This window comes from Triticum aestivum, chromosome 5D, assembly GCF_018294505.1.
Source record: "Triticum aestivum cultivar Chinese Spring chromosome 5D, IWGSC CS RefSeq v2.1, whole genome shotgun sequence".
Taxonomy (NCBI): domain Eukaryota; kingdom Viridiplantae; phylum Streptophyta; class Magnoliopsida; order Poales; family Poaceae; genus Triticum; species Triticum aestivum.
Genome location: NC_057808.1, coordinates 427,052,191 through 427,063,176, shown reverse-complemented (window position 1 = coordinate 427,063,176; position 10,986 = coordinate 427,052,191).

Sequence of the window (10,986 nt, the reverse complement as noted above, 5' to 3'; positions counted from 1 at the left end):
TCTTCCCGTGAGTCCCTGATCTTGATCGTACACATTTGCGTGCATGATTAGTGTACGGTCAAATCGGGGGCGTCACAAGTTGGTATCAGAGCCGACTGCCTGTAGGAATCCCCCTTTCCAACTCCTTGGCCGAAGTCGAGTCTAGTCATTGGAAAAGTTTTTACTAACATGGCTGTGTGTCTTACGGGCCCACGTCGCCATTGGGTGGTACTAGGATCTTTTACTCCTCGACCTTTACTCTGGGACTCTGATCTCTCTCCTATTCGGGTTAAATGAATTTTGCTAAATCTAACATTAGGATCTCGTTATCACTTTCACCCGGAGAGCCCCTTATTACTGATGATCGTCTGCTGCACGTGAAGACCCTGAAGATACTCTCCGCTGATAACCCGAGAACTTGTGTTCATCGCTTTTGCAATTCCCTTTCATCGATAAACTCCTATGGATAACCACGTATACTCGCCATTCATACAATGTTTCCCAGTTGATCTTGTTATTACAAGATACCCCGAAATTCTCTCTGTTGTTCCGAGAATCCTTTGAGCTTACTACCTTGCTGTTCTTTGTCACCTGAATACCCCTACGGATAATTCTCGCACTTACCGAGTATCCGCTCATCCCCAGTTGATTCAAGTATTTCACAAAAGTGTTCAAAATACCATTCGATCTTCCGAAAATCCTCAGTAGCCTTTTTGCTCTTGAAATTCTTGCTTACTTGCATTATGATTCATCTTAAGTCTCGTAACCTTATTGGCATCTCTTGTCATTATCATTTTGAGTCCGTTGATTCAATTTGTTGTGAATGCTCGCAATCCTCAATCAGAGCCTAGAATTCATCCTTCCGGCTCGGACGTCATTTTGAACATGAGCTGGTTGTCGACCAATCAAATTGCCACCGTTTGTGCCTCTAAGTCTATTCAACTTACTTGTCTTTTGATCAGAGCATCTGCTTTTGATCCCCCAATTTGGAAATCATAATTCCTTGCATTTAAGGTCTCGAATTATCCAGATTTTTCTATAATCCGATGCCTTGGCATTATTTCTTCTTCTGGCTGAACATATATACTCAAATCAGTTTCTTTGCGGTCCGCCAGATCCTTTGGTGGATTATTATCCGACCGTTCCTGCATATTCTCAAAACCTTGATTTCTTCCCCTGATACACCATGCCTTTGGTAAATTGTATCCTCTGTTTTCTCAACCATGCTCTGTTTTCGAGCTGGTGGTATTTCCTATTGAAGCTTGTGGTATATGTTTCCACGATACCCTGACGGGTTGGACCTATGCCTTCCTTAATATGTGTGAACTCGGAAGTTTTCACGAGTCATACTCATCTGGTATTTCACCAGGTAAAACTTTCAACACTAATGCCTTTATCAAGGCGAGAAGTGAATGAAAGGTTATGCATTAAAGAAGTGGGAGTCGACCTTGAACTTTGTGTTCATGCCCATGGACACGATGTAAATCTTATCATGGAAGCTTCTCGTAAAATAGTTACCCCCTTGTTATAAGTTCTTGTATCCGTGGTTTGATCATTTACAAATGTGGTTCTGACCATACTGTTCCCCTTGATTCAATTTCTCGGACAAGTTAAACCACTTGTCCTCTGCAGATCATTGCACCTGTCCAACCTTTACTTTGATCTACCATCGAGTATTACACTCTGGTATCTCGAAAATATCATGGAACTGCATAACTTCTTATGGGTTCTTCATCAACTGTTATTTCTCACCGATTCCAATTTTCCTGGGTTCTGGGTTGTCGTCAACCGAGAACACCGATATGTGAACCGATTCCGCACTCCGATTCAATAACTCTAAGTAATTTTTGTTGCTTACGAGTTTAATAATCCTTCAAGTCATTCCTAGCCTGATCGGCTATATCATTATCGTGCTAAAATTTTAACTTTGCTACCGGGTCCTTCCCGGAGCACAAATTTCGACGGTGAGCTAATCTTACAATCGATCTTCCTCGTTATATCGTTTTTCCTTGAACAACAAGCTTGATTTCGAGTTTGTGTCGTACCCATGATTCCATTAACCTTTTTGCTTCATCATTCCGTTGACTTGATGTCATCGCCGATCAGTTACATCTTCTCGAAACCTCTTGACAAATGTGTCAGGATCATCATCAACATTCTGTGGTCTTCCAAGATATCTATCGAATTCTTGATGAGAAATACCATCCTTTCCCCTCGATGATTGGTATTAACATCAACAACATTCTTGCATTCCCTCCAACACAAAACTTGTTCTTGTTTTGTGTTATACCTTGAGTTCCTTGTTATCCGAATTATGTTATGTTCTACCTTGAAGTATTACTGTCTTTTATGTCAAGGATGTTGTGAGGATTGCTCCACCTCTTAAGAATTCTTGGTGTAGTGATACTTCTCACAAGCACCATTCTTTCTTGATCCCCGTGTTGCCTAACCAGGAATATCGACAAGTGAATGATGCTGCTTGGACTCTGTAATTCAAGCAACCCTGTTGCATTCAAGTTAATGGTCGGCCGTCCATTCTTAGACCATCGGTTATCGAATCACCATTCTAACATCGGTGATGCTACCTGAGCCCATATTTCGGGTGCACCTTTCAACCAATGTTTAACTGTGTATGTTTTCCTCGAGCATACATCATCATATCATTTGATCTGACTGATGTTATCTCCTTGTTCACATAATTGTGGAAACCCATCTTTTTGAAGTCTCGATGAATTGTCGCTGAGTTCATCAGCTACCTCCTTATCCCTTCATTGGTTTAATGATGAGCTTTTGTTTCGGAACTCGCTTCCGTAGTAAATTTCCCGAGAATCTTACAATGTCTTCTCGTCAATTTGTTTTGCACCTTTTCTTCTCAGGCATCCTGAGTCTGAGGTATCCAAACACCGATCAGATATGAATCTTGGTCATATTTGATGGTTGGAACATTTTTCCAAGAGTTATAACACTGGTCTTTTATGACCCGGTAAGGTGATGGCATGCCCAGCACACCTGGTGGGATGACCTGTTGTTATAGTTTCCTTATTAGCAAGGTTATCCATTCTTCCATGAGAAAATTGTACGACTTATTCTACAAGTTTTTCCTGATGGATCCTTCCCGTATCCAAAGTCTCATCTTTGCTTGAATACCATGTCAATGCTATCTCGAAGCATGTCTGTGGTACTCCGAATTTCAATAAGAGCATTTGAAGAACAATGCTAAATTTTCTTTGTCCATTATCCAAACACCGTTGTATGGGTGATGTCATGAAATTTCTCTCCCCTTACCTAAAGGGTTTTCTACTTCTATCCAATCATGGATATCATGCTCTGCTTACCCTTGGGAAGGATATACCCCTGAAATATGTGTTTAAACACATTTTCCTTTCCATTGTTCTGTTAATCTGATAAACACCTTTTCCTTTCCATTGTTTTCTTTAACCTTTCTGGTGATCATTATGATCTAAGCAGCATTAATTCCCTGCTTATGTGAACACCTCGGTGTACAACCCTGTCAGTACGACCCCGTTACTTTTGTTGATGACATTTCGGTAACCGCCGATGGACGAGAACTTTGCCTACTGGTCCGCCTCGTTTCAACGAGCAGGAAAATGGTTCTCTTCGTCCCTCGCCCTTGGTACCGATGTTGTTGCCGACATAACTGATAGGGTATTCTCTGGCATGCCTTGCTATTGTGATCGTGCAAGATGTCAGCCCACTTTATACTTTTAACCCACATGGTGGGCCCATAACCCACAGTTCCACAAGATCGAAACCTGACTCTCATGTAGACCCTATTGCCAAAGATATTCCTTGAGCTTGGCTTCGTATGCAATTCACGAACCACATTCCTAGTGATCTATTCTGGTATTAGACACAATACTTATTCCCGTTGCTTGAACCCCTTTCACACTTTGTTTCAGGCATCGAACGATTGCCTGTCCGCTCGAAACTTCCCATAATACCTCCTCGCTTTGCTCTCGATAATGTCTTAAGTTACAAATTCGAGAGTTACTTTACGCGACCTTCCCTGATGTTATCTACTAGATAAGCAAACATTGTAGCGGTCCGTTCTTCCATAATACCCCCTTATCCTTTCGTAAGTACGATGGAGTTCTTGAAGAAAGGACGACAACTTCATCATGATGCATTGAAATAAAGAATTGAAGACATCAACGAAAGGGATTAACTTCTTCGAGAAGATCCATTAGAATATCGTAACCAGAACTTTCCCCCTTACTCCCCTCTTAAATCTCGGGACGAGATTTCTTGTAGTGGAGGAGAATTGTGACGCCCGGATAATTAAGCTACAGTAACCATCTACTAATGATGCCACGTCACCTCGATTACTGTTGCTAATCTCGCGTTAGTTCGAAATCATTCAAATTCAAATTCAAAATCAAGCAAACAATAAAAGTTTTCAAATATTAAAACTAAAAATGTTCGGGGTAAGCCAAATAATGCATAGGTAAGTATGGTGGAGAAACCACACTTTTAGAAATGGTTTAAATACTTTAAAATATTTTAAACAGTAGCAAAAACAATTAGTTGAATGCCTTTTACAAAAAAAAAATATTAAACTATTTTATTTAGTTGCCCAAACTTATGTGGCAGTAGCCTATTTATTAACACTAAATTAGGGACTACTTTTATAGTTTATAAAACTAAAATAAAAGAGGAACTAAAGTAAAACAGAAAACAGAAAAGGAAAATTAAACAAAAGTAAAACAAAAATAAAAGAGAACCCCCCCGGGCCTCGGCCCAGCTGGCCTCTGGGCCAACCAGGCCGGCCCAGCCGCGCCTACATACCCCCCCACCCCTGATCGAAACCCTAAACCGTTCTCCCCCACTTCCCCCATTCTCCCCCACTCCCCCGATCCCCCCAGGATCTGGATCGGGAGCGCCCAACGCTCGCCGCCCGACCCAGGCGCCCCCGACGGCCACCTCGTCGGAGCCCCTCGCTGCCGTCGCCCGGAGCCGTCAACCGACGCCGCCCCGCCCCGCCATCGAACCTCCTCCTCGCCCCTCTCCCTCGCACGTCGCCCGCCCGTGGCCTCTGCCTCGCCGACGTCGTCACCGAACGCCGCCGCCTCGACCTCTCCTCCTCGCCGGCGACGCGTCCCCGTCCTCCTCCTCGACCCCCACTGCCACCCCCCTACAGCTACGCGGTGAGCTGCCGCGCCGGTCGCGCCTCCCCTCTCCCCCCTCTCTGCTCCCGGCCACGCCCGATGCGCGCGCCCGCGCACCGCCGTTCCGCACCCGAGCGCCCCGAGTGCGCTCGGCCGCGCTCACCGCCGCATCCGCCACGCTCCCGCGCGCTCCCTGCTGCGTCGTGCCCGCGCATGCCCCGCTCGCTCCTTTGCCTGCTGCTGCTGCTCACGCCGACCCCGCCACCGCGCGCTCACCGCAGCGCCCCGCAGCTCCTCTGCCGCACGGCGCCCGCTGCTACGGCCTCGCTGGCCCGCACGCTCGCAGCTACGCTCCGCTTCAGCTCCGCCACTCGCCACCCCGCTCCGGCCTCCCTCGCCGTGCTCCGCCTTCCCACGTCGGTCGCTGGTCGCTCGCCGTTGCGCGCATCGCTGCACCGGCGCGCCCGGTTCCACACGGGCGCCGGCGCCCACGCCCGCGCCCGTAGAACCCATCGCCCGCACGCCCGAACCGATATGGCCCTTAGGGCCAATGACATGCGGGGCCCGCCCCTGTGAAACGTTTTATTTAAGTTAAAATTAATTAATTAATTAAATTAATTAATCCTGATTAGGTAGCTAATTAAAACCTAATTAATATACTAATAAAACTAACTAATGTTGATTAGTGATCAGTCAATGACTGTGGGCCCCTCCTATCGGTTTGACCCAGTCAACGGTCAGAGTTGACCGCTGACGTCATGCTGACATCATAAAATGATTTTCGAATTAAATAAATTCTGTTAATTCTAAAATTGAATCAAAACTTTAAGAATTAATATAAAATAATCCGTAACTCGGATGAAAATACTTTGTACATGAAAGTTGCTCAGAACGACGCGACGAATCCGAATACGCAGCCCGTTCGTCCGCCACACATCCCTAGCATAGCGAACACGCAACTTTTCCCCCTCCGTTTCATCTGTCCGAAAATGCGAAACATCGGGGATACTTTCCCGGATGTTCCCCCCCTTCGCCGGTACCACCTACTGCCACGTTAGGGCGCACCTTGCACCGCTCATTGTCATGTCACGCATCGTCATGCTTAGGTTTGCATTGTATTTACTGTTTCTTCCCCCTCTTCTCTCCGGTAGACTACGAGACCGACGCTGCTGCTGCCCAGTTCGACTACGGAGTTGACGACCCCTCCTACTTGCCAGAGCAACCAGGCAAGCCCCCCCCCTTGATCACCAGATATCGCCTATTCCTTCTCTATACTGCTTGCATTAGAGTAGTGTAGCATGTTACTGCTTTCGGTTAATCCTATACTGATGCATAGCCTGTCATTGTTGCTACAGTTGTTACCCTTACCTGCTATCCTACTGCTTAGTATAGGATGCTAGTGTTCCATCAGTGGCCCTACACTCTTGTCCGTCTGCCATGCTATACTACTGGACCGTGATCACTTCGGGAGGTGATCACGGGTATATACTATATACTTTATATACATGACACATGTGGTGACTAAAGTCGGGTCGGCTCGTTGAGTACCCGCAAGTGATTCTGGTGAGGGGGCTGAAAGGACAGGTGGCTCCATCCCGGTAGAGGTGGGCCTGGGTTCCTGACGGCCCCCAACTGTTACTTTATGGCGGAGCGACAGGGCAGGTTGAGACCACCTAGGGGAGAGGTGGGCCTGGCCCTGGTCGGTGTTCGCGGATACTTAACACGCTTAACGAGATCTTGGTATTTGATCTGAGTCTGGCCATTTGGTCTATACGCACTAACCAACTATGCGGGAACAGTTATGGGCACTCGACGTCGTGGTATCAGCCGAAGCTCTTCTTGACGTCAGCGACGGAGCGGCGCGCGCCGGATTGGACTGGAACGCCTGCTAGGCTAGGTTTGCTTCCGGCCGCGTACGCAACGTGCAGGTGTGCAATGGGCGATGGGCCCAGACCCCTGCGCGCATAGGATTTAGACCGGCGTGTTGACCTCTCTGTTGAGCCTAGGTGGGGCTGCGACGTGTTGATCTTACGAGGCCGGGCATGACCCAGGAAAGTGTGTCCGGCCAAATGGGATCGAGCGTGTTGGGTTATGTGGTGCACCCCTGCAGGGAAGTTTATCTATTCGAATAGCCGTGTCCCTCGGTAAAAGGACGACCCGGAGTTGTACCTTGACCTTATGACAACTAGAACCGGATACTTAATAAAACACACCCTTCCAAGTGCCAGATACAACCCGGTGATCGCTCTCTAACAGGGCGACGAGGAGGGGATCGCCGGGTAGGATTATGCTATGCGATGCTACTTGGTGAACTTACCATCTACTCTCTTCTACATGCTGCAAGATGGAGGTGGCCAGAAGCGTAGTCTTCGACAGGACTAGCTATCCCCCCTTATTCTGGCATTCTGCAGTTCAGTCCACCGATATGGTCCTTTACACATATACCCATGCATATGTAGTGTAGCTCCTTGCTTGCGAGTACTTTGGATGAGTACTCATGGTTGCTTTTCTCCCTCTTTTCCCCTTTCTATACCTGGTTGTCGCAACCAGATGCTGGAGTCCAGGAGCTAGAGATCCCGAGGATGATTCTACATGGAGTTCGGCTTCGAGGAGTAGTTAGGAGGTCCCAGGCAGGAGGCCTTGCCTTTTCGATCGTTGCTACTTTTGTGCTAGCTTTCTTAAGGCAAACTTGTTTAACTTATGTCTGTACTCAGATATTGTTGCTTCCGCTGACTCGTTTATGATCGAGCACTTGTATTCGAGCCCTCGAGGCCCCTGGCTTGTATTATGATGCTGGTATGACTTATTTATGTTTTAGAGTTTTGTTGTGATATCTTCCCGTGAGTCCCTAATCTTGATCGTACACGTTTGCGTGCATGATTAGTGTACGGTCAAATCGGGGGCGTCATAGATATGCTAAGCTGACACAACATCTTGAGATTAACGAAGTCATCATAGGCGCCTCATAGTCAACAGAAACATCTCCTACCATTGAACGAACATCACCGGAAAGCCTGAAATAAAACAAAAAAATGTGAGCACCGGCGCCAAGTCTAGGACGTGAACCCTAGTGGACTAGTTCTACCACAAAGAAGCTAATCATCTGAGTTGTGGTTAGTTCCCTTGTGTTTGATAATATAACATGTAATCAGGACAATATGGTTAGAATTTGATTGGGTTTATTCATTGTATATATATTTTTGTTCCTCCTAACACAGAAACCACGACCGTGTGGCAAATTCTCCCTATTCTATCTCTAACTTATGGTAAAATCCTATTTTACATTGATGAATACACGGTCAATCTAAGTGAGAATTGGATAATTTTGCATATTGGACGAAGTAAAATCATGATCAAGCAGTGGGAATTCATGAATTTTCAAATCCTGGGCGAAATTATTTCAAAAAGTTGTCCTGAATTTACTAGTTTTGAACCTTTGTTTCTTGAAAACAACACACCACCAAGTTTTTTTGTTGAAATTAAATCTGGTATAGCATTACCAAATCCAATGATATTCGGACAACACAAACGGGAGGATTTAAGGCGACCTGTCATCGGGAAACTGAATAGTAGCAGAAAAACATAAGAACTCTGGACTATGAGCACCTGGCATGAATAGAATTATGAACCAAAGAATATAGAACAACACAATTGAACTACACAACTCTGAACCCAATGCAACAGAGGGAAACTAACAAACCCAAAACACGGGTAGCATGAACCAGGTTGAGCACCAAAAAATGACATGCTGACTTCCCGGGACTCCAAATAAATAAGTGGTAAAACGCTTGCCAATCTGGTTCATGCTTTCCATCTTTTATGTGGAGTTTTCCTCCAGGGAAAAACATGGGAGTGCACCATCCTTTGTGTGGCTGCTCTAGCTGATGTCCCAATGTAAATGATCTGATTATTACGGGGGTATGGTAGAACCTATTAATCTTCTCGCCACTTGACCAAATTAGGGGACTGGTGCTATTGATGAATGGTCCCATTTTTTTATTGTTTGTCGACACCCAATGTCTAGCAGTGTCATCTTCAAATGATCAATTATCAGAAAAGAAAAGGACCGCATACCAGATGATCATCTTGCATGAATAGCATAGGATTGGCATCTTGGGTAATCAAGTACTATCTACATCCTTATATCTGTTTTGTACATTCCCCCTACATGGGTGGTTGGATGGTGGCAAGTATGAGTTAAAGAGAATGGTGGCGCTCAATCCCATGGCGGCATCATTTTTTCATGATCTAACTTCGAACGTCAATAAACCTCATACTCTCCAACACTGTTCCAGTCATGTATCCCCTCCGTTTCAAAATATTTGAAATTATAGGTTTGTCCGAAGTCAAACTTCTTGTAAGTTTAACCAAGTTTGTAGAAAAATATATGAACATTTTATAACACTAAATTAGTTACATTAGATTCACCATAGCATTTATAATAGAGATTAACTCGAAGAAGAAAACCATGCACGATTTCCTCCGGTGGCCTTTGGAATAACGAACGCGCAATTGTTCTCTCCAAGAAATAATGTTTGGTGGAGGAAGTAGTAAATATAAGTATAAGATGGTCTAGTTACTATTGTGTTACAAAAAATATATAGGACTTCCTTGAAGGAACTTTGAGAAACTACAACTTCTTAGGTGCAATGGAGCCTACTCAAAAGCTTACCATGTACCATTTATTTAACCACTGTAAAAGCTTTGCACGGGCCATTTTGTTTGGCCATTTGAGAGCAAGATAAGGGACGATATTAGTCTCACATTGGCATCATGCATCAATCTTTCAAGATGAGTGCAACTTGGAGGTTGCTGGTTTTCAAACTGCGAGAGTTTTTGTCAATCACCCATGTATATTGTTGAAAAGAGTATAAACATCTATAGATATTTCCATGCAAAATAACTATACATATTTAGTGGGAGATGTTTTGCAATCTATTGCAATCATAGTGAGTCTCTTCGGCACTTCCGTTGATGCACAACCAATGCTCATCGAGCATAACTTTTTCACAACAAACCATGTGTTGTGCGAATTATTTCAAGAGAACACGAATTAGGTAGGGGTTGTGAATTGTTAGGGCTCTTACAACGTTATATGATTGCCATCATCAGTCTGAACCATCTATACAGAGGTTGCTCAAAAAAGCTTTGCATGTACCATTGGCCAGAAATGATATAACTAAATATGACATTTGTTAGCGTAATAAATAAATATCACATTGGCATCATGCGGCAATCTTTCAAGACCAGTGGAACCTGTAGGTTGCTGTCTTTTTTTTTGCGAAATAGGTTGCTGGTTTTCAAGCTGTGACAGTTTTTGTTGATAGCGCGTGCATATTGCTAGAAAGAGTAAACAGTTATATTGTTATATTGTTTCCTTGAGAAGAAATATATACATCTTTAACGGCATATGATTTTTTTTATTTCGTTTCATTTAGTATTAAATATAACTTAACTCATTTCATACAGATGATCCAACAGACAATACGACGAGAAAATTCCATTTTACTATTTTTTAACGACATATGTAACTTCCGAACGTTCTGGATTTAACAACAGGTCCGAACGACTCGCTCGTTCCATTTTCTCACACGTGAAAAGTTGTCCCGAAGAAAAAAGTGGGAGGTTGAGGAATCGAACCCACAACCTGCTGCATGATATATTGGGGCACTACCATCAGGCTAAGGCAGTTCTCATGGTTTGGATGTAGGTTAGCTAATATTTATACTTTCTACGAAAGTTGGGAAAATAACAACGCTTTCGACGATGGGAAGAACCATGTGGAGCAAGTTTTTTTAAGGAACAATGCTCTGTATTTGATGACCAATTTTTAGAGAAATAAATGTTTCGCTTCGTATTGAATTTTAACTCCAGTCGTTGT